The 24,062-nt window shown below is 40.0% G+C and overlaps 1 protein-coding gene across 1 annotated transcript in view; it reads left to right on the top strand.

Annotated features, from left to right (window-relative positions):
• Positions 1 to 1,031: 1,031 nt before the first annotated feature.
• LOC131478689 (probable ubiquitin carboxyl-terminal hydrolase FAF-X) overlaps positions 1,032 to 24,062 on the top strand; it is a 148,310-nt gene continuing 125,279 nt past the window's right edge. The window contains 1 exon segment of the mRNA XM_058659276.1: positions 1,032 to 1,091. The gene's annotated coding sequence lies outside the window, so the exon portion shown is untranslated.

Here is a 24,062-nt window from a genome sequence, read left to right as displayed (position 1 = left end):
TTTAATGATCAAAATAACACTTTCAAGGATTATTTGTGTTTTCTTAAAGATTTATTTATTTATTTATTTTTATTACAAAGTCATATACACAGAGAGGAGGAGAGACAGAGAGGAAGATCTTCCGTCCAATGATTCACTCCCCAAGTGAGCCACAACGGCCGGTGCTGTGTCAATCTGAAGCCAGGAACCTGGAACCTCTTCTGGGTCTCCCATGGGGGTGCAGGGTCCCAAGGCTTTGGGCCGTCCTCGACTGCTTTCCCAGGCCACAAGCAGGGAGCTGGATGGGAAGTGGAGCTGCCGGGATTAGAACCAGCGCCCATGTGGGATCCCGGGGCGTTCAAGGCGAGGACTTTAGTCACCAGGCCACCACACCGGGCTCAGTGGTGTTCAATCTGTACGAGGTTCTATATTTTCAGTTTTTCTGGAAGCATTTCTGTAATCACAGAAACAGCAGCATAGGCAGAAACTTTGCTGGAAAACGGTTCTATTTGGTTGGCTCAAGCAATGCTATTTTTGTGGGCCTTCATTCAGGCTGTAATACTTTGCAAAAGCCTCAAGCGACTGGGCAGAACACTACGATGTCCGACCTGTGGGATTTCCGGGTCAGGCGGAAGTAAAAACAGGCTGGAGAAGGGAAGGAGAAAAAGAAGGGAGGGGGAAAATTTAAGAGCCAAAGATCCAGAGGATAGAGGGGGGCTGGGAGGCTTTAACGGATAATTTCCTGATTGCAGGTGTCGCAGGGGCTGCTGGGAGTTTAGGCCGCTATGGTCACCGAGTAGTTGTCGTTTTTTGTTTTTCTCTTGGCAGGGTCAGCCATATTAGAGCCTTAACGGCTTCTTTGTTTTGTGTAATGCTGGTACACTGACAGATATAGATCCACACGGAACTGTCTTCTAAGAGAGTTTGTCTTCCCGGCTGCTTCTCTAACCGGTGGCAGCCACCTAACCACCTTGTGTAGCAGTCGCGAGCTAATGCTTTCAGGTAACAGGCTAGGTCCGAGACAACCAAAGAAGAGCTGTGAGCGCCACACCACGAGAAAGAAGAGAAAAGGTGAGCAGGTCGCTGTATGCCAAGGACAGGGAGGTAATGTGGTGAAATTAACTTCCTGTCTAATTCCGGTTAGATATGCCTGCTTTGTAGCCGCAGCAGCGACTGGGTAAAGCAACCAGTACCAAAGTGTGATCGCTTTTTTTTTTTTTTTTTTTGGCCGGTGAGTCATAGTAGTATCTGGACTAAACATTGCGGCGAAAAATGGCTCTTCTCGGTTTCTCTTCCCCCAATCCAGCTGCTGTGCCTGTTTCATATAATGTTTGGTGGAATACTATTGAGTAACTGGCCGTTGCTCTCTTCCTGTGACTAAAATACTGCTATCAGTGTTTTATCACCCGTACTGCTGACTCTAAACGCTATTACGCAGATGGGGTGATTTGACTCAAAGCTAAGCCCGACTGTGTTCCTTTTCCCAACCTTCTGAAAATCTCCCACTTTTTAAACCGAGTTTTTGCCTTCCTGCATCTCATACCACTTGTTTAATGGTCAGATGAAGTAAATTCCGAACTTACCTTGAATATATTGTCTTTTTCGTTTTCTTTATACAAAATAATGTAATAAACTCTGATTCTGGTGATGATGCAATGATTTTTTATGCTATGTGATATAACTTGGAAGTAAACAATTGATAATTTGTATTATGTTCTGGTTATTTAGAACTTAGTATCAACTTGCAGGAAACTTCAGAAATTGTGATACCATTTTGTGATATATCATGGACAATGAAATCTTTAAAAAGAGTATTATATCAAAGATTCTGGGTGATTAAATTCATCATGACGTTCCTTGTTTGTTTGTTTGTTTGTTTTTCCACTGTTGAGGTTTCTTCTGCAGATGTTAATTGGTTCAGAGAAGTGACAGTACAGATTTGTTAATGGTAAATACTTAGAAGCATTCTTTTACTGGAAAAAGCATTCATCTTCTAATCCATATAAGGCTCGTATGCGTTCTCTTTTAAGGAAAATGAATTACTTTGATTAGCAAACCTTATGATTCTCTTTTTGGCTTGTGTATGTTGGCCAGTGGTTACCCATAAACTCATGCAAAGGTGAAGTTGCTATATTCTTAAAAACTTTCAAAACAGACCGTACTGTTCTATACCATTATACTTTACAAAACTATAGTATTGACCTCCAGAAATGGTTGATTCCAAGGGGATTTAGTGTTCTTTTACCAAATATGATTTTAACATTCATAATTTAAACTTTCTTGCTACAGTGTTTGGGAAGAATGAAAACCTAAAGTATTTTCAGTTTATGTTTCAAGGGTAGGGTTAGAATGTCTGTTTTAGGACTGAAAACTAAAATTGTTGCATTTTAAGCTTTTTTCCAAGGCTGTATAATATTTCCATGGAGTTGTATTTGTCATCTTGTTTGTACTTTGTTTTGTTACTAGATCTGAATGAATTTTAGCTAAATTTCAAGGAAATGTTACTTGGGAATCTTATATTACACAAAAATGTGTACTTTGAGAGTATATTTTACCTGTTATTATTGGAATGTATTTTGCTGACTTAAATGATTGCTCCTTATTAATGGCAATAGTAAAGGAAAATTTCTGTGGATCCTTTTCATTCTAGGATCTTTAAATTCATTTTATGTATCTTAATAAAATATTTCTTGTGGATATTTATTATTAGGTACTTTAATGAATATTTGTAGCAAGAGTTTTGATTTTTGAAAATGTCTATTTATCAGGAAAGTTCAACTTTTAGTTTTTCTTACTTTACAAATAAATTTTATAGCTTTTCTAAAATACATTTTTATTGAGTTTTGAATTATGTGGTACAATTTCATATAGGCTAGGATTCCCTCCCAAACTCCCACCCTCCAACAGACTAAATTTTATAGCTGTAGAAGATATGTTGTAAGGGCAGACAAGGGTGGTTTATTCTTAAGATTTGTTTTTTGCAAGTCATAGGTGCACAGAGGCAGTGAAATTTTCAATCTGGTGGCTCCCAATTGCCAGGGCAGAGTCAGGTGGAAACTGCAAGCCAGGACTGTCATTCATTTTCTTCACATTTGTGCCAGAATCCAAACATCTGGGTTGTTTTGTGTTGCGTTCTCCCAGGCCATTAACGTGGGGCTGAGAAGGAAGTGGAGTAGTCAGGGCAGGAACTAGCCCCAAAATGGGATGCTTGCTGCACAGGCAGTGGCCTTACTCATTTGGCCACGATAACAGCCATCACCGTAATTATGTCAAAAATATATATATATTTTTTTTCAAGATATATATATCCTTTCAAGGCCATATAGATTTATTTTAAATATGTAATATATAAAAGTATATAATATATACTACAATACTATTACATTGTACACATAAAAGCAGTATTTTATATAAAAATAAATCTTATATATATATTTTATTAATTACATTGCATTATGTGACACAGTTTCATAGGCTCTGGGATTCCCCCCACCCCTTCTTTTACCCTCCCCCCATGGTGGATTCCTCCACCTTGTTGCAGTATTACATTTCAAATTCAGTCAAGATTTGTTCTTTGCAAGCATATACCAAGCATAGAGTCCAGCATCTTATTGTCCAGATAAATTCAATGGTTTCTTGGGGAGACCATCTCTGGTCTGAAGGTAGAGCCGGCAGAGTATCATCCCTATCAATTGAAAGCCCCAGCATAACATCAGCAACAATTTACAACATTATGGAATTAATTGACATGGAATTGAGTGACCAATATGTTAAAACCATGCAAGTTCTTAACCACATCCTGTGACTACTTCATTAACATTTCAATTTTAGTTTATATACAGAACCAGCTGCTATATACCTTAAAATGGCTATAGGGTACTATTTAGCTATCTTGTGTCTATTTTCATTTTAGTATTTAGTAGTTTACAATGTTGAAGCACAATTTTTACTGAACTTGGTGGGTTTTAGGATAGTCTAAACTGACTTATAATTCTAACAAGGCATTTGTCAATAGGTGACATTCAGAACAGTTTTAGGAAGGGTGTGCAGAGAAATCTTCAGTACCCTAGTGAGGAGTAGCTTGTTTGTGTACTACCTAGTAAGGTCTGTGTGAGTCCAGGCTAATCATTTCCTGTCTGATTCTAAGCTTTTCTGTCTATCCTATTTTTTTGTTGTTTTTTTATTCTTTTTTTGGGGGGGGGAGGTGCTCTGAAGTGACCCTGATGGTCATCTTGAAATAATGTGTATGGCCTTTAAAGGATTAATCCTCTGTTATTTCTTTGAGTATTAAATTATAAATCAATTTCTCACTTGGATATCTTAACATCTTTACTAATGTTAATATACATATAAGATTTATTTTTATATATGTACTGCTGGGCCCGGCAGCGTGGCCTAGCGGCTAAAGTCCTCGCCTTGAAAGCCCCGGGATCCCATATGGGCGCCGGTTCTAATCCCGGCAGCTCCACTTCCCACCCAGCTCCCTGCTTGTGGCCTGGGAAAGCAGTCAAGGATGGCCCCAAGCTTTGGGACCCTGCACCCGTGTGGGAGACCTGGAAGAGGTTCCTGGCTCCTGGCTTCGGATCGGCGCGCATCGGCCGTTGCGGCTCACTTGGGGAGTGAATCATCGGACGGAAGATCTTCCTCTCTGTCTCTCCTCCTCTCTGTATATCTGACTTTGTAATAAAATAAATAAATGTTTTTAAACAAATTAAAAAAATAAAAAAATAAAATGTACTGCTTTTATGCGTGCAATTTAATAATTTCTTATGAATTCAGAAATCGTAAACTGTTATATCTTACAGTATTTTCATTCCTGTACCAGATGGATGCCTGTTATTTACTTTCAGTCAAATCTTACGTTTAGCCCTAGGCAGTCTCTAATCTTTCCTTCCTAACAGTGTAGATTTTTTTGGATTTGCATTTTTTTTGATATTTCACATAAGATTATGTATATAATTTTGCGTCTAGCTTTTGCAGCTCTGTGTTTTTATGATTCATTCATGTTGTAATATGGACCTTTTTAGACTAGTAAGATTCATTTATGAATGTAACACATTTTGGTTATATATTCATTAATTGGGTATTTGAATTATTTGGGGTAGGAGATTATTAGTAAAAAAAAAAGCTAACAACACTAATGTGCCAGTTTTTTTGAACATTTTGTACAAGCTAAGAACATGTACAATCTACTTTTCTTTGGGTAGATAGCTACCTGAAAAATCCTTGTTACAGCATGCGTATAAGTTAAGCAGTTTACAAATGACTGTTCTAAGTAACTGTCCATATTACATTCCTCCTAGCAATTTATGAGAGCTACACATGTCTTTAGACTGTATCCATCTTAGCAACTATAACTTTTGGTTTTAATTTATATTTCACTAATAACTAATGATTCAGAGTCTAATGATGTAGAGATTATTCTCATGTGCTTATCTCCTAATTCTGTATCCTGTTTGAGAATGCCTATCTTTATTATGCCTATGTTATAAAATTGTGTTTCCTTGTATGTTCCAGCTACTGTTTTTATTTGCTGTCTCTCTAGTACTGCTAAATTTTTGACAAGATTCCGTAAACTTCTTTTTTTGTTTTGTGCAGTAGAAACCTAGAAGATTGCTAGATAACAGAAAGGAGAATGAACTGATTTTCAAAACCTAGAACTGTTTGGAGATCCTTATTTGTGGTACTTTAAAACTGATTCTTTTAAAATTGAGATTTGGACATGTTAGAAAACCAAGTTAGAGGAACTGTTTCTCTATGTTTGGGATGATAATTTGAGAGTTCATGCACTAGAAGTTGTAATGACAAGAAAACATAACAGAATAAGTTTCTCTTTTTTTACTCCCCCCAAGTTATAACCAACAAAATGCTATATGTATTTGTGGTGACCCAGGTGATAGCTTTAATGTTAGCATACCAAAGTAAACATCCATCTTTTCAAACATTTAACAATTCTTTATGATGCAAATAATAACTCTGCTTTTTTTCTTTTTAGCAAAAATACACATTTTCATTAAAAGAATTTATTTCTGTTGAAAAGGCTGAATTACAGAGAGGAGAGAGAATATCTTGTATTTGCTAGTTTACTCCCCAAATGGCTGCAATGGCTAGAACTGAGCTGATTCAAAATGCCAGGAGTCAGGAGCTTCTTCTGGGTCTCCAAAGCAGGTGCAGGGTCCCAAGGCTTTGGGCCATCCTCGACTGCTTTTCCAGGCCACAAGCAGGGAGCTGGACGGGAAGTATAGCAGCCAGGAAAGGTACAGGTGCCCGTATGGGATGCTGATGGGTCATCATACTGGACCCTGTATATTACATCATTATCTATAGTCAGCTTTTTGTACAGTGCCTAATGTGGCACTTATCTTTCTGTGCTTGGCTTATTTTGTTTAATACCTTTGTGTCTATCTGTGTTGTTACAAATGAGATTTTCTCTCTTTTTAAATTGTTGAATAGTATTCCATTACATGTAATATAACCATACTTTATCCATTCATCAGCTGATGGACACTTAAGTTTCATTGCTTGGCATGGAATATTACTATAATAAATATGAAAGCACAAATATTTGTCTGACAGATCAGTTAAGTTTCCTTTGGAAATATAGCAAATAGTAGGATTACTGAGGATCTTTGTTCATGATGACTGTGCTAGTTTTCATTTCAGTCAACAGTGTAAAAGCATTCCCTTCCTTTATAGTTTTTTGCAAAAGTTATTGTGTCCTTTATATATATGTGTATATAGTATATATGTGTGTATGTATTTATTAAATATATTGTATATATTTAATAAATACACACACAACAGCTGGAGCTGATATGAAGCCAGGAATAGGGAGGCTCTTCCGAGTCTCCCACACGGGTGCAGAATCCCAAGGCTTTGGGCCATCCTCGACTGCTTTCCCAGGTCACCAGCAGGGAGCTAGATGGGAAGTGGAGCTGCCGGGATATGAACCTGTCCCCATATGGGATTCCAGCATGTGCAAAGTCCTACTTTAGCTGCTAGGCTACTGTTACTAGCCCTCTGTGATTCTTTTAAATAAGTGGATTTCCTATTTTTTTGAAAAAGTATGAATAGATATTTTTCAATGATTTTTTAATAATGAAACATTTTATCTATTTAATATTTGTTTTATTTGAAAAGCAGATTACAGAGAGAGAGAGAGAGAAAATCTTTTATCTGCTGGTATACTGCTGAAATGGCTACAATGGCCAGAGCTGAGGTGATGCAAAACTGAGGATTAGAGCCAGGAACCTTCTCTAGGTCTCATGATAGATATGGGATCCCAAGACTTGGGCCAACCTCTGAAGTTTTCTTAGTCTACAAGCAAGGAGCTGGATAGGAAATGGAGAAAGTTTGGGACACAAGCTGGCAATATATGCAATGCTTGGAGGTAGAGAATTGTTACCTTGTTTAATCACCATTCCTACCTCCAGATTTTACTTGGAAATCTTTTCAATTAATTGCAAATTTTATCATATTGAATATATGTGCATTCATATTCTTTTATGTTTATGCATATATATTTATGGTTTTGTATATTTATAGTTATGTTTAGAGAATGAATTAAATGGTGTGACGGTCATGCTATGAAGATGCAGACATACAAGTTGTAGGCTTTTTTTTTTTTAATTTGGGAGGTTCACTTTTACTTTAGGTGAATTATTACACAATTACAAGTTGAGTTTTTTTTCTTTTACTCATCTAAAGTTTTGAAAGATTTATTTGTTATTTAATTGGAAAGGAGGATATACAGAAGAGAGACAGAGAGGAAGGTCTTCCATCCAATGGTTCACTCCCTAAGCAGCTGCAAAGGCTGGAGCTGAGTTGATCTGAAGCTACAACCCAGGAGTTTCCTCCTGGTCTCCCACGCGGGTGCAGAGTCCCAAAGCCCTGGGCCGTCCTCCACTGCTTTCCCAGGCCACAAGCAGGGAGCTGGATGGGAAGTGGAGCAGGCAAGATTAGAACCGGCGCCCAATGGTGTTCTGGTGCATACAAGACGAGGACTTTGAACCACTAAGCTGCCATACCAGGTCCATCATCTAAAGTATTTTTATAGGTACGAATTTTTAGGCTTTGTAACACTCCATTAGATTAAGGTGTCATGATTTATTTGATTTTTTTCCGTTGGTCTTTTAGGTTTCCCACCAGTTTTTATGAAGTGCTGGGATGAACATTTCTGAATAATGAGCACTTTATTCTATTAACTGAAGAGTTTTGATTATGGCAATGAATTCAGTCTATTAATAAATGTTTTAGTAAGAAAGATGTTTGTGGGCTTGGCGCATTTGTCTAGTGGCTAAAGTCCTTGCCTTGAGCATGCTGGGATCCCATATGGGTGCCGGTTCTAATCCCGGCAGCTCCACTTCCCATCCAGCTCCCTGCTTGTGGCCTGGGAAAGCAGCCAGGGACGGCCCAAAGCCTTGGGACCCTGCACCCATATGGGAGACCCAGGAGAGGATCTGAGCTCCTGGCTTCAGATCAGCTCAGTTGTGGCTGTTGTGGGCACAAACAGGGAGCTAGATGGGAAGCAGGGCCACTGGGACATCAACTGGCGACTATATGGGATCCTGGTGTGTTCAAGGTGAGTACTTTTGCAGCTATGCTACCATGTTGAGTCCTGTATTAGATATAATTGTTTTCTATTTATTATCTGCTGTCTTAGGAGTTTTATTTTATTGAAAGATTTTGAAAATTAACTTTTATATTTCTATCTGTTTTTTTTTCTTTAAGTTTATAAAATATCTGCTTCGTATATTTAGGAACTCATGTTTGGTATGTAAATGATAATTTTTGTGTAGTTCTCCTTATTTGGCTGTTTTTGGATTATTTATCTCCTTGTCTCCTTTGACTAGTCTGTCTACTTAACTTTTACCAAAGTTTATTGAACTCTACTTTTATATTACGTAAGTAGCCTTTACATCTTGTGGTTGGTTATTTGCTTGATTGGAATATCTGCATAGTTTCATTTTCGAGTTATGTGTGTCCTTAAATTGAGGTTCTTATACACACTTTTTTTAATACAATAGAAAAATGATAAATAGAACTTTTGTAAAAAGTTTTTTTCCAATTTTTTATTTGAAAGGATAATTTTACAGAACAATGGAAGTTGAAAGCTTTCCATTTACTGGTATCCCCATCCAACCCCAAAGGTGGCCACAATTGCTAGAGGTGAGCCAATCCAAAGCCAGGAGCAAGGAGCTTCTTCTGGGTTTTCCATGCCAGTGCAGGGTCCCAAGGACCTATCCAATCTCAGCTACTTTCCTAGGCCATTAGCAGAAAATTAGATCCTAAGTGCAGAAGCTGGGACAGTAATCAGTGCCCGTCTTGGTTGCCAGTACCTCAGGACAAAGGATAACTTGCTGTGCTAGTAACTTAGCCCCCAAATCAACATTTTTATACATTTACCCTGTCCCTGGATGTTGGCAACGCCCGCGTCGCCACGTAATCCGAGCTGAGCGGAGGGACTAGGGTTGCAACGCAGACAACGCAGAGAGACAAGACAAGGCAACACGCAGTACACCGAATGCCGATCGATGACAGATTGATCTTTATTGCAACTCCAGACTTTCTTTTATACTCTGCTTAGCTCCTCCCAGTAGTGGCCACCCTAAATCCCTTCAGTTCCTCCCAGTAGTGGCAACCCTAAATCCCTTCAGTTCCTCCCAGTGTTTATCCAATCCTCTAGTGGCCACCCTAAATCCCTTGAGTTTTATCCAATCCCCTGGCAGATAACTTGACAAATAGGAAGCAGGAACTTGCGGTTAAGCCAGTGGCTATATGTATCAGGCCAAAATTACCAATCCTGTTATGCTCTGAGAAACAAGCTAAGCTGTGGAGTTAATCCTTGGGAGACCGGGGCCTGCATGTCCCCCTTTTTTTGTTTTTTTTTAATGGACGCCTGTCTTAGGTTGTCCAGCAGTCAGTTGACGCCTTACCCGTCATGGGGAGCCCCACCTGGGGAATCCCTGTCTTAGGTTGGTCATCAGCGCTGCCAGATCTTACCCGTCTCTGGCTGCCCATCACACCATGTTCAGCCAAACTTGAGCGCTAGGATTTTCCACAGCTAAAACCATCATGGTTTGTCAAATAATGACCTGCTCCCAGGCTTGTTGCCTGCATAGGCGGCAAAGAAGACTAAACAGTACTGCAATCATGGCTATGACCATCAGCCTCATGGCCAAGATTCCGCTTTGTTCCTAAAACATCCATGCTGCCAGTTAAATGCCATTTAACAGGGGTAACACATATATGATGGTAAATCGGGGAGCAGCTGGAGATCTGCGTTTCCCATGGGCAGGATACCAGGAAGTTGCACCACTGCTGCAAGGTCTCCTATCCTGCAAGAACATCATTAGGAGTGGGATCATGTTGAGTTGGAGCCAAGGAGATTTGTCGTGTAAGTCTCTCGGGAACCCATCTAGGTGTTTCTTCATCCTGGGGAAAAACACAAACAGAGCCTCGCCCCCACGTTAGTACTGGATCTGGTCCTCGCCATTTATTTGTGGCCAGATCTTTCCATTTTACTTGGCCTTTATTCTCATTAGCAGGGCGAAGCCAATGGCGCTCTGCAGGAGCTACATCATTAGTGACAGTTAAAAAATTTAACACATAGATGGCAGATGCCAGTAAGGAATGGGGTGAGCTGCAATGCTCAGCCACATCCCCCTTCTTTATTTTTTCTAAATAAACTTTAAGGGTGCGGTTAGCACGTTCAACAATGGCTTGACCCTGAGGATTATAAGGAATGCCTGTTTTGTGAGTTATATTAAAATCTTGGCAGAACTTCTCAAAACCTTGGCTAACATAGGCCGGTCCATTATCGGTCTTAATTTGTTTGGGGACGCCCATATAGGCAAAGGCCTGTAAACAGTGGGCTTTAACATCTTTTAATTTCTCTCCTGAATGAGCGGAGGCATATATTACATGGGAATAGGTATCAACTGAAACATGCACATATTGAAGTTTTCCAAAGGAAGGGACGTGGGTAACATCCATTTGCCACACATGATTGGGCAATAACCCTCTGGGATTAACCCCTAGGGATGGGACAGAACAATATTGAGCGCAGACTTCACAATTGGTGACAATCTGGGTGGCTTGTTCTCTAGTCACCTTAGCATGTAATCTCAGGGAAGCTGCATTGAGATGGAACCTTTTATGAAGGCGCACTGCCTGTTCATAAGGGTCCATGGTCAGGGACATGTGCAACACCTGAGTCAACGAATCTGCCCATACATTACCCTCGCTTAGGGGGCCAGGCAAGGAGGTATGCGCTCTTATATGCCCAACAAATAAGGGACAAGTGCGCTGCCAAATCTGCTGCTGTAATTGTAAAAGAAGCAAATAAACTGAGGAGGTCGGGGCTATATAGGCTGTGGTTTCTAAAGGTAAAACAACATGAGCCACATAGCAGCTATCTGTGTATAAATTCAGGGGCTCATCATGATAAATTTGAAGGGCAAAAAGAACAGCGGCTATTTCGGCGGCTTGAGCTGATTTGTGAGAGATGGAAACAGCCTGTTCTTCATGTCCAGAAACTATAGCAGCCTTGCCTTTAGCCGACCCATCAGTAAAAACCACACGAGCTCCTAATATGGGTTGTTGTCTAATTATTTTTGGAAAAACAACTGGATGTCTTTTAAAAAACTGTACTAAGCGATGGGAAGGATAATGATTAATTAACTGAGAAGAAACCGTGGCACAAAAGACAGACCAATCATCAATATTATTCTGCAACCATACCACCTGTTGGGAATCATAGGGGATGGAGATGAAATCAGGATATTTTCCAAAAATTTGCAGGCTGATCTTACATGCCTTATACAACAGAGATACAACAGCAGTGGGATATGATTGCACAATTTGTCCAGTGGATGCTGGGGAGTGGACCCAATATATAGGTCCAGTCTGCCAAAACACTGCTGTAGGCGCATGATTGGAAGGAAAGACCAACAACCGCATTGGTGCCTTATAATCCACATAATTAACATGAGCATTATGAATGGCCTGCTCGACTAACTGCAGACATTCCCTGCCTTCTTTGGACAATTGTCTGGGTGAGGAAGGATCTGGATCACCTTTAAGAATATCAAAAAGTGGCTTGAGTTGCCCAGTGGAAATATGCAAAATTGGTCGGATCCAGTTAATATCACCCAACAAACTCTGCAGATCATTCAAAGTCTTCACATCACTTAATCTGATGGTCAAATTCTGAGGGGTGACACCAGTTGGTAAAAGTTGATGGCCTAAATACTGATAAGGAAAATCTGCCTGAATTTTATTCGGGGCAACAATCAACCCGGCTGTGGCTAAAGCCTGATAAATACATTGTGCTGCTGAGGACAGAATGGAACGGGTTTCAGCTGCAATCAAAAGATCATCCATATAATGGATTAAATAAATATTTGGAAATTGTGATCTAATTCCTTTTAAGGCCTTATCCACATATATCTGACAAATGGTAGGGCTGTTCATCATCCCTTGTGGGAGCACGACCCAATGGAAACGTTGGGAAGGGGCCTTTAAATTGATGGATGGTAAGGTAAAGGCAAAACGTGGAGCATCTTCCGGGTGCAAGGGAATGGAGAAAAAGCAGTCTTTTAAATCTAACACAAGCATATGCCAATCTTTTGGTATTCCCACAGGAGATGGCAAACCAGGTTGCGTGGCCCCCATAGGGGCCATGACGGCATTTACTGCACGTAAATCTTGTAAAAGCCTCCATTTATTATTTTTCTTTTTAATAACAAAAATTGGGGTGTTCCAAGGAGAGGTGGATGGAACAATATGTCCAGCCTCAAGCTGTTCCTTTACCAATTCAATTGCAGCCTCTAATTTTTCACTTGAAAGGGGCCATTGTTCAACCCAAACTGGTTCATCTGTTTTCCATGTTAATTTAATGGGTTCCACTAACTGACGAGGCTGCTCTACAATGGCCCCTGCGAAAAATGTCCTAACCCTGTCACAGACTGGTTGGGGGTTCCAGGAAAGTATCCCTGTCTATTAAGCATATTTGGCACAGGCTGAGAGGTCAATACAACATTCATGGCACTCAACAAATCTCGTCCCCACAGGTTGATAGGAATATGTGGTAAGACATACGGCTGGAAAACTCCTGAATGCCCTTCTTGATCCTTCCACCTTAATAACCTGGCACTTTTCTGTGGCTGAGAAGTTCCTATCCCTTGGAGAACGGTTGGGGTAGCCTCTAATGGCCAGGAACTTGGCCACTGTGCCTGGGATATAACTGTACTGTCAGCCCCGGTATCAAGTAAACCTGTGAATTTTCTCCCTTCTATCTCTAACTGTAAGGTGGGTCGGGTTTGCATGTCGGAGACCCAACATGCCAAGGGGCCAGAATGTCCAAATCCTCCTTGTCTATCTCTCTTAAGAATGGGGTTGTCAGTTGGAACCTTGGGGATCAAGATCAGCTGGGCAAATCTAGCTCCAGGTGGAATGATTATAGTGCCTTTGGCTGATTCTGCCATGACCTCTATTTCTGCTGGAGTATCCTCATCTATCACTCCTGGGAGTACTCTGATTCCATGCATAGTAGCACTACTTCTTCCTAGGATCAGGCCCAAAGTATTCTTAGGTAAGGGGCCCCTGACTCCTGTTTTTATCCGTTGGGGTCCCAGGAGCGGGGTCAATACCTCTCCAGAGGTGGCACAGAGGTCCAGTCCTGCGCTACCTGGTGTTGCTCTGAGGAGGGTTGAAATATCTGTGCTCCTCGCCGTGGGAGAGGGACTCTGGAAGGAGTCTGCGCTGTTCCGGAAGTTACAGGTGTCTGCTGGGCTCCGTACACCTGAGGTTGGGGGGCCCGGAGCGGGCCCCTGACCCCGTTTCCCGATAGGGGATTGCCTTGGGCATCATATCTGGACCTACAATCACTGCTCCAATGATAGCCTTTATGGCATCTTGGACAAAGATCTGGGGCCTGCAAGGATTGTGGGGGTGATCTTCCTTGTCGCAGAATTTTGGGGCACTGTTTTTTAAAATGTCCAGGCTGTCCACATCTGAAACAGGTTTTGGGAGGCGCCCTAGGGTGGGGCTGAGGGTGTTGAACAGCGGCTGCTATCACTTGCCCAAGGGCATGGGTGGAGTCAATATGTCTGCAGATTTTGAGATAATCATGCAGGGACTTATCTCTGTGGAACCTGAGAGCATCCTGGCAATATTTATTAGCATTCTCAAAGGCTATATGCTTAATTACTGGCATTGCTGGTTCCACGTTACCAAAGATCTTACTAGCAACCTGTATAATACGGTCCACAAATTCTTGAAAAGGTTCTGTAGGGCCTTGCAAGACCTTGGAAAGCTGGTCTCCTGTATTAGCATTAGGTAAGGCCTTCCAGGCTCCAAGGGCTGCATTTGCTATCTGTGCATAAACTCCTAGGTCATAATTAACTTGTTGTTGGATGCCCTCAAAAGGTCCAGTGCCAGTAAGCATTTCAAGGCTTCTATCTGCATGTCCCCCAGCCGCGTTCTGCTCAGCAAAAAATCTGCACCTATCTTGAAAATCCCCTTTCCATAGGAGAAAGTCACCACCATCGAGAGCAGAGCGGCACAATTGCATCCAATCACTAGGAGTAAGATTCAAACTCAAAAAGGATTCTATGAGTGCAAGAGTAAAGGGTGCCTGGGCACCATAATCTTTAACAGCCAGCTTTACATTTTTGAGGTCTTTAAATTGAAGGGGCTGATGCTCCCGGCGAGGGGGACCCCCTCGAACTGGGACCTCTATTACAGGGAAGCATCGAACCCCACCCACCGGCTGATCAGTGAGGCCGTCATTCCATGGCCCTGTGGGGTAATTATTGGGTGAATGGCCCGCGGCATCCTCCTCAGGAGGAGCGGTAGGGGTCACAAAATTAGGGGCATAAGGTGGTGGTCTTGAACTGGACAATTTGCCAGAGGAACGTGCACCTATTCCTGCTTTCTTTAACTTTCTTTTAATGTCCCTAATTTCCCGCTTTAAGAAAACCTTCTCTTTATCCTTAATTTTCCGCTTTAAGAAAACCTTCTCCTTATCCTTAATTTTCCGCTTTAAGAAAGCCTCCTCATCTCGTTTGTCCTCACTCTCTTCCGAGGAAGAGGCCTCGTTCTCATCTGAAGAAGAGGCTTCACTCTCCTCTAAAGAAGAGACCTCACTCTCCTCTAAAGAAGAGGTCTCACTCGGGGTGGTTTCACTCGAGGCCGCCTCGTTCCAGGCTTCCAAGGACCGTAGAACTTCCCACCCCTGGATTGCTTCAAAAGTAGTCTGTACTTCTCTTAACTGTCTCTCAACTTTCACTTTATCAGTAAATAATGAATCACGGACTAAGCGCCACAAAGAAAAGTTAACAATGGGGAAATTATCTGGGTCTTTTTGTAAACAGGATTGTAAATTGGCCTTAACCTGTTCCCAATCGGGAATATTGAAGTTGCCTGAAACAATAAACCAAGGACTGCTAGATTGAATGGCTTTAACAAAATTTCTAATCATTTTAAATTTAACTGGCATCCCCAGTTGACGTAGAAGTTCTTCAAGCTCGGTGGCCAATTTATCCCGTGAGAAGGCAGAACCCATTTTATCGTCCTTTTCAACGGATAAATTAAACACCAAGACCTAACTATACTTCAAAATAAATCTAAAACCTGACTATACTTCTAAATTAATCGAAAACTTACAAAATAAATCCAAAACCTAGTTATATTTCAAAATAAGTCTAAAACCTAACTATATTTCAAAATAAGACTAAAACCTGACTCTATTTCAAAATGAAACTCCCTCTCCTACCAGTTTAGCAGAGACTTACAATACGTCCCACTTACCTGGATCAGCTGGCCAGACTCTTGGGACGACCCTTCGTCGTATCCTCTCTTTCTCAATCTCGGTGGGACCTCCAGATGTTGGCAACGCCCGCGTCGCCACGTAATCCGAGCTGAGCGGAGGGACTAGGGTTGCAACGCAGACAACGCAGAGAGACAAGACAAGGCAACACGCAGTACACCGAATGCCGATCGATGACAGATTGATCTTTATTGCAACTCCAGACTTTCTTTTATACTCTGCTTAGCTCCTCCCAGTAGTGGCCACCCTAAATCCCTTCAGTTCCTCCCAGTAGTGGCAACCCTAAATCCCTTCAGTTCCTCCCAGTGTTTATCCAATCCTCTAGTGGCCACCCTAAATCCCTTGAGTTTTATCCAATCCCCTGGCAGATAACTTGACAAATAGGAAGCAGGAACTTGCGGTTAAGCCAGTGGCTATATGTATCAGGCCAAAATTACCAATCCTGTTATGCTCTGAGAAACAAGCTAAGCTGTGGAGTTAATCCTTGGGAGACCGGGGCCTGCACCTGGATATTTTTTTGGAGATTTTAACTCTTATGCATTTATAATATTTAATGGTAAAAAGATTTTTTAAATCACTCTAGTGCTGTAGTATAGCAAGTTAAGCCTCAGCCGACAGATCTGGTATCTCACATGTGCAGTAGATTCATGTTCTTGCTGCCCAAAGGCAGTTGAAAGAGGCTGCAATACTAGAGTCCTACCACCTGAGTGGGAGCACAGAGTACAACCATTATGACCATTTAGGGAGTTAACCAGCAAATGGAGATTTTTCACTTTGCCTTTTAGATAAACAGCTTTTTGTTTGTTTTAAAGAACTACTGCCATTTTGTTACTTGTTTTCTATCTTTTCTGTGGCTTGATTTTCTTGTTCTTTTATTGCCTGTTGTTACTCTCTCTCTCTTTATTTTTATTGGATAGGCGGTTTACAGACAGAAGGAAACACAGACAAAGAGAAATACTTTCTGTCCGCAACTTGACCTGCAAATAAATGCAACACATAGACCTGAGATAGTCTGAAGCTATGAGCAAGAGTTTCCTCCAGGTCTCCCACGCGGTACAGCGTCCCAAGACTCTGGGCCGTCCTCGACTGCTTTCCCAGGCCACAAGCAGGGAGCTGGATGGGAAGTGGAGCTGCCGGGATTAGAACTGGTGCCCATATGGGATCCTGCCATGTGTAAGGCAAGGATTTTAGTCACTGAGCCATCATTTCAGGCCCACAAAAACACTGTCTTACAAAAACTTTTGAAGTATTTTCAGAGGAATTGCTTAATTTCAGAGCTACTTGTGACTTTTCTATTTTAAGCCACTGCATAATGGAGAAGAAAAAGCAAGTTAAATCAAGTTTGTTTCAAGAATTTTTTGGAAAAGATTGACAGGAATTGGGAATAAGTGATTTCAGAGAGAATTGAGACATGAGTTAACAAAACTCTTGTGGCATAAAAACTGTTCAGTGGGGTGATGAGGCCAGTGTAACACAAAAGAAAAATAATAAATAATCAAGAGTGAAATTTAAGTGGTAATTGCTTTTCTTAGTTGTATAAAATGGTATAAATTATTTTTTATTAACAACAGAACTAAAATGAAAAAAAATAGGAAATATCTCAAAATCAAGATTACGTAGTGGACAACAAATATGAAAGATGACAATTTAGGTGAAGAGCATATGCTTTTTGTGCATTGTCTCTATTAATATGGAAGCATTAACTCATATTGCGATATTTAATTTTATTTCTTAAAGAGAACAGGTTTGCTCTGAGTTATTTGGTAATTTACTTAACTAGCATTACTAATGAGATTACATTAGTAATCATTGTCTGGAGGTGAACAATCTAAAATTTGAATTGCATTTTTCCATTTACTGTTGATTTGGATAATATATCTCTTTGCTTGCTTTCCCTTTGTTTGCTTTCTCTACCTCCGTTTACTTGCCTGTAAAAACAGAAAATGATTTCATGTTGAAATTTGTTGGCAGAGACCCCAGCATGGTAGTCTACTGGCTGAAGTATTAATCTTGCTTCATATTCCGGCAGCCCCACTTCCCATCCAGCTCCCTGCTTGTGACCTGGGAAAGCAGTGGAGGACAGTCCAAACCTTGGGACCCTGCACCCACGTGGGAGACCCAGAATAGGCTCCTGGCTTGGGATTGACTTAGCTCCGGCCTTCGTGGCCACTTGGGGAGTGAATGAGAGGATGGAAAACGTCTGTCTCTGCTTGTCTCTGCATATCTGACTTTCCAATAAAAATATGAATCTTTAAAAAAAAAAATTTTGGCAGGAATGAAAAACAACAGTGCTTGGGTTTCTAAAAAGCACTGTTGTTACTTGATTGTTTCATATGTATTAGTAATAAGATTTTAAAATTTTTGTTTCGTTTCCTCCTTTTTTCTCCTGGTAAGTTTTAAAAATTTTAATGGAAAGTAGATTGCTATTATAACAGAATAATCAGCTGTGGTAAAGAAATACTATGTTGGTTTTATAAGTAAAGCCCCTGAATAGGTTGCTGTACTTGCTGGTGTGCACCAGACCTGGAACAGGTTCCCACCTGGCTAATCATATACTAGCTAGGAAGTGCCAGGACTAGGTACAAGTCATGCCAGGCTGAAACACAATATGCCCTGACAGGTACAAGATCTTAGAGTGGGAACATGACTGTTGGGGAACTGTGAACACTCCCCAACTATACTGTACCAGGGTCTTGGGGGGTGGGTCGGGTTGGACAAGACAACAGTACCTATTAGCATACAGAAAGACCCGATCTGGGGTAAGTTCTGCTGAGCTAAGCTTCAGCACCTTTGGGTGTACATGAGATCTAGATGGGATACAGGCTGGGCTAAGCTAAGATGCAGCAGAGGCTGGAATTGGCAGAAAACAGGGGTTGGGTATAGACCTGGTGACGGTTCTTCGGGGTGGCCCTGACAAGGCCACAGCATTCAGTGGTATATGTAAGGATTGGGTCTATGGTGGACTGCCAGGTTCGCTGAACCACGGCACTTATCAGTTCTCATGTCGAACTGATGAAGCTGTGTCCGTTGGTATGTGTGTTGGGTAGCATAGGTGACAAACCAAAGTTGACCTGTACTGGCTGGCGCACACATGAGTCAGGTCTGAGGTCACCCCAGATAAGGTATCTTGTGGGAACCCTAACTAAAACTCTGCTCTCAGACCCCAGGCACAGGAAAAAGCCACAATATATGTGGTTCAAGCATGGATTGCATGCAACAGCTAGGCCTCCTGAGTTTTTGATGCCTGTGCAGTTGGCAGCATGTCCAGTTGCACACGGGGGTCATGACAACCAGCTCATGATTGGATGTCAAGTGCTTCATCAGGGGATGGAAAGCAGAATAGGTTAGACAATTATCCTGGCCAAGCTTTGCAACATGCTCCTGTGTGTGTGGATGCACTAAGGGAGACTTTGTCAACCAATAAACCTTGGAAAGATTTTCTTAACTCAGAAGCAACAAACTAAGAGTCTCTTAAAAATACCAAAACACTGAAGTAACACCCTAGAGACACTATTCTCTAGACTGAGGTCTCTGCAGTAGTACATGGGAGTAATGCTTGGGATTCTTTCTCTTCTAGTCTCTCCTCTGTAAATCTGCCTTTCCAATAAAAATAAATAAATCTTTTGAAACAACTTATTCAACTCTGCTATTCAGGCTGGTGGAATTTCCACTGTTAAAGTGCTATAGCCTTAGTCCTCTTAAGAGTCATAGGGTGTAGTTTCCTAAAAACCAGCAAGGATTTTTCAAAAGTGGAAACCTGTAGCACATACAGTAGTTTAAATGCTGCTTGGATCACATACATCCTCTCTTACAATGTCTGCATGCAAGCGTAATGACTGTGTTCTCTACTGCAACTTCCTGCTATTGTGTCCACTAGATTGATTAATTACAGAGGTAATTGAGTCGTAGTTCGGAGGTTTTGGAGATTTGGATTAGGTTTAAATTAAGTTCCTGGCCCCCAGCATTAACGTTGACACAGCTCCAGGTATTTCCCTTGTGAAACAGACTAAAAAATGGGAAATATATTTGTCTCTTCCATTGTTTCAAAATAGATTTTTTAATGAATTGAAGGAATGCACTTTTTCCATGGTCTTCAAAAAAGTTAAAACTTTAAAAGTTCATTAATATGATACAGTTCTATCCCTTCATAAAGGAAAATGACCCCCCAAATTTTAGGTTTCTATCACTTGACGGTTGCTCTAAAAACATTAAAATTCCTAAACATGATGATGCTTACTCATTCAGTCTTGCATTGTTCAAATTAGATTGTATTCATGCTTTAACTTGAGATGTAACATTTTCACAAATTTTTAAAACAGAAATTGATAAGCATTTATAACTTGTGAGTGTTGAAAATGCCAACTAATATATTTGCATTCTTTCTGTAATGTTTTAGTAAGGATTTTTTTGGGGGGGTATGAATATTGGTTTAACAATGCAAAGCTTTAAAGTGAGTAAAACTTAATAATTTTAATGTTGCACATTTATCATTTATAATTTATTATTGACTATAGAGACTATGTGTTGCTACTGTGTATTAAATTTGAAACAATTCTTACTGATTTTTAAAAACATTTTGAACAACTGCATGATTTTTTTTCTTTTACTTTTAGGTTATGAAATGGTCTCTGCAAGATGTTCTGCCCTTGATTAGGAGATTTTACAATCTGACATACATCAGTACTTTATTTCCTCTTATTGGACCATAATTCCTTCTGTTAGTGCAGCTACATAAATAGGAAAAAAAAAGTAAAGATCTATTTAGTGTTAAGTATGACAACCTTAACTTGTGGCAGTCCAGTAGGAGACAATGACAGAGAGGGTCAGACTCCTGATGGACAGTCTCAATCCTGATTCCAACAGAACCAGGTACGATTAAGGCCATCTTTTGAATGCAAACTGATGCATTATCTCCAGTAATTTGTTTAGCATTCATGCCGACTGCTCTTACCTTAAATTGTACTTGAAGAAGGTAAAAGAATTGTGGGTTTAGAGACAATAAACCCCAAAGCTTAAGAGTAAAGCATCTTGTTTTTCTAATTGAAAACCCTAATGAGAGTTAAAGAACAAAAATACTAAATTAGTTGTTGTAGCCTTGGTTATAAGTATAGACTAAGCTCAGCTGCCTTTAAGATTTTTTTCAATGTACTGTATTAGCAATAAATCTGTGATTAAATATGGTTGTAGTTAAGCCTCCATTTCCCTTTCTGCAAATAAATATAAATGAAATCAGCTTGATAGATTTAATATGAACATTTGTATTGTCCAGTTTGGAAATAATTTATTTTCTGTATTCTGGAATGGAATTTTTTGTGAATTTGTGTAAGATAAATGAAATTCTTCTAATGGATTTACCATCATTCTATTTTATTTTCTAACATAAATAAATTGCCTTTCCTTCTCTTGCCTATTTTGAAGTGGGGGTCAGTCAGTTTGTATAGGAAATTTCAGTTCACTTTTTAAAAATCTTGACTTTTATTGTTTCCCACACTTTATTGTTGCCTTTAAGCCTTCAATAATTTCTTCTTTTTATTTTGCTTCGATTTTCCATTTACTAGTTTTAGATAGGAGTTTAGAGGATTGGTTTCAACTTTTTTGTGTAAGCCATAAATATTACCAGGCCACATCCCATGACTGTCTACTTGTAAGATTTTTTCCATAATATTCATTTGAAAGAGTTACAAAGAGTGCAAAACATGGTGAGAGACATATGAGATGGCCAGGTCACTCCCACTGGTTTTACCCGTTAACACAATTTGGTCCTAAATGCAAGAATTTGTGAGTTGTTACCCATTGTGATCAATCACTATATTTTTTAGTTTTGTTTTGTTCTTTCTCGCCTTCTTCATTTCTGTCTTCTCTCTCTCTTTTTTCTTTTCTGGTAACTTTTTTTTAATTTGAAAGGCAGAGATTAAGATATTGAGAAAGGAGTTTTTCCCATGTACTTTTTCACCCACCCAATGCCAGCAATAGCTAGGGCTAGATTAGAGCAAACAATGGAACTCCAAATACTGGACACAGGCATCTCAAGCAGCAACTTTACCTATATCACAAAGTTTACTCCTTGTTTATTCTTTTATATTAGACTGTTCCTAAAAGTACAAGTGTTTCATTTTTAAGCAACCAGGGATTTTCTAGTATATTTCTTTAATTTTTAAGAATTTATTTCGGGCCTGGCGGCGTGGCCTAGCAGCTAAAGTCCTCGCCTTGAAAGCCCCGGGATCCCATATGCAATAAAAATAGAATATATACAAAGTCAGATATACAGAGAGGAGGAGAGACAGAGAGGAAGATCTTCTGTCCGATGATTCACTCCCCAAGTGAGCCGCAACAGCCAGTGCTGTGCAAATCCGGAGCCAGGAGCCAGGAACTTCCTCCAGGTCTCCCACGCGGGTGCAGTGTCCCAATGCATTTGGGCCATCCTCGACTGCTTTCCCAGGCCACAAGCAGGGAGCTGGATGGGAAGGGGAGCTGCTGGGATTAGAACCGGCGTCCATATGGGATCCCGGGGCGTTCAAGGCGAGGACTTTAGCCAGTAGGCCACGCCGAGGGGCCCTAAAATGAATAAAATCTTTAAAAAAAAATTTATTTCAAACAGCTGTTTTCTTTTACTATTTGGCACTCATTTTCCCCTATATTTACTAGAAAGCTAAAAATCTGAAATTAAGTCAAATCATCCTTATAGGTGGTACATCCTAACTGTTCTGTGACATTTTGTGTATCATTGTATACATCGGTAGGCGACTAAAATCTCAAACCGTAGAGATGGATGCAAGCATTCTAAGCATTAATGTAACTAATGTTTCAATATCTGCACCTTATGAGTACATCCTTTTTTCATTGGTGTGTAGTTTATGTCCACTGTGATACTCCTGAGAGGGGGTTTATGAGGCTTCCTATATGGTCCAGCATTTAGTTAATTTCTGAATACTAGGGAAAAGCTACATACAGCTGGCATACATTTTTACGCATTGTTAATTTGTAGATTACTTATTTTCAAGTGTTCTATGTAGCTGAATTTTTCTTATTTTATGTCCGTCAGTGTTATTTAATGTTCTTTATTGTTCCTAGGAGGGGGCAGTTTGATATTATGTATGAATGTGCATCTTGCAGTCTTTTAGTCTTGTATTTGGTTCAGTGATTATTAGTTTCTGTTTAGACAGTCATTTCATGCACAAACATCTTTCTCAGCTTTTTCCTCCTTTCTAGTCCTTTTATTCTTGATTTTTTTCTTCGGGGTGTATGGCTTACGTTATTATCTAAGACTTTCAAGACAATACTATAAAGATTGATCCAAAGGGATAATCGATAACTTGTTCCTGGTCTCAGCAGGAGTTTTTGCTCTCTCAGTCTTAAATATGATGTTTCCCTATGGTTTTTATAGATATGCTTTATCATGTTTAAGATGGTGTTTTCCTAGTGTACAGAGTGTCATAAAGGATAATGGATTTGTTTATCTTTTTCATATACTTGTTATGTTGATGTAAATTTTCTTTAGCTGATTGAATAAGAAGTTGCATTAATTGATTTTTTAAAAATTATACTTCAAAGGAGTCAGAAATATTGGCTCTCTATTCATTCCCTATATTCCAGCAACAGCCTTGATTAGATCAGGTTGAAGTCAGGATCCAGAAATTTTGTCTGGTCTCCCTCCTGCATGACAGTATCCAAATACTTAAGTTATCAACTGCTGCCTCCAGGATACATATCAAAAAGAAACTGGAATGGAGAGAGCTGGAAATCAGACATTGGAAATCAGACTGGAAATCAGATTTCCCATATGATTCCACAGGATTTTTTTTTTTTTAAATTCTAACTACATAAGCCATTACTAGCTGCCTCTTAAAGATTGCATTAGCAGATAGACTTGTGGGTGGAACCAGGTCTCTCTTCATTCTCTTTGAAGTAAAAATAGTATTTTTACCAATAAACTCAATTAAGTTCACTTAATTGTAATAGGATATGGCTTTATGACACTGCATGTAATTTATATTTCTATTTCTTTCCTTTTGTCCTTTATATCTTTGTTATTCATTTCCCTTAAACATAATGTAGTGATATTATTTTAATGGATTGTTAGATCAATGAAAAATAAAATCTGTTTTTCTCTATTCTCTCTGTAATGTGCTTTTGTGTGTAGATCTACATGTTTAACTTTGATATCATTTTCCTTCTTACTAGACAGGTCTTCTAGCAAACCTCCCCTAGATTTTTCTTTTTGTTTTGTTTTGTCTTCATTTCTCCTTCCTAA

Source organism: Ochotona princeps, chromosome Y, assembly GCF_030435755.1.
Source record: "Ochotona princeps isolate mOchPri1 chromosome Y, mOchPri1.hap1, whole genome shotgun sequence".
NCBI classification, from domain to species: Eukaryota; Metazoa; Chordata; class Mammalia; order Lagomorpha; family Ochotonidae; genus Ochotona; species Ochotona princeps.
This window is presented reverse-complemented; position numbering and strand designations above follow the sequence as displayed.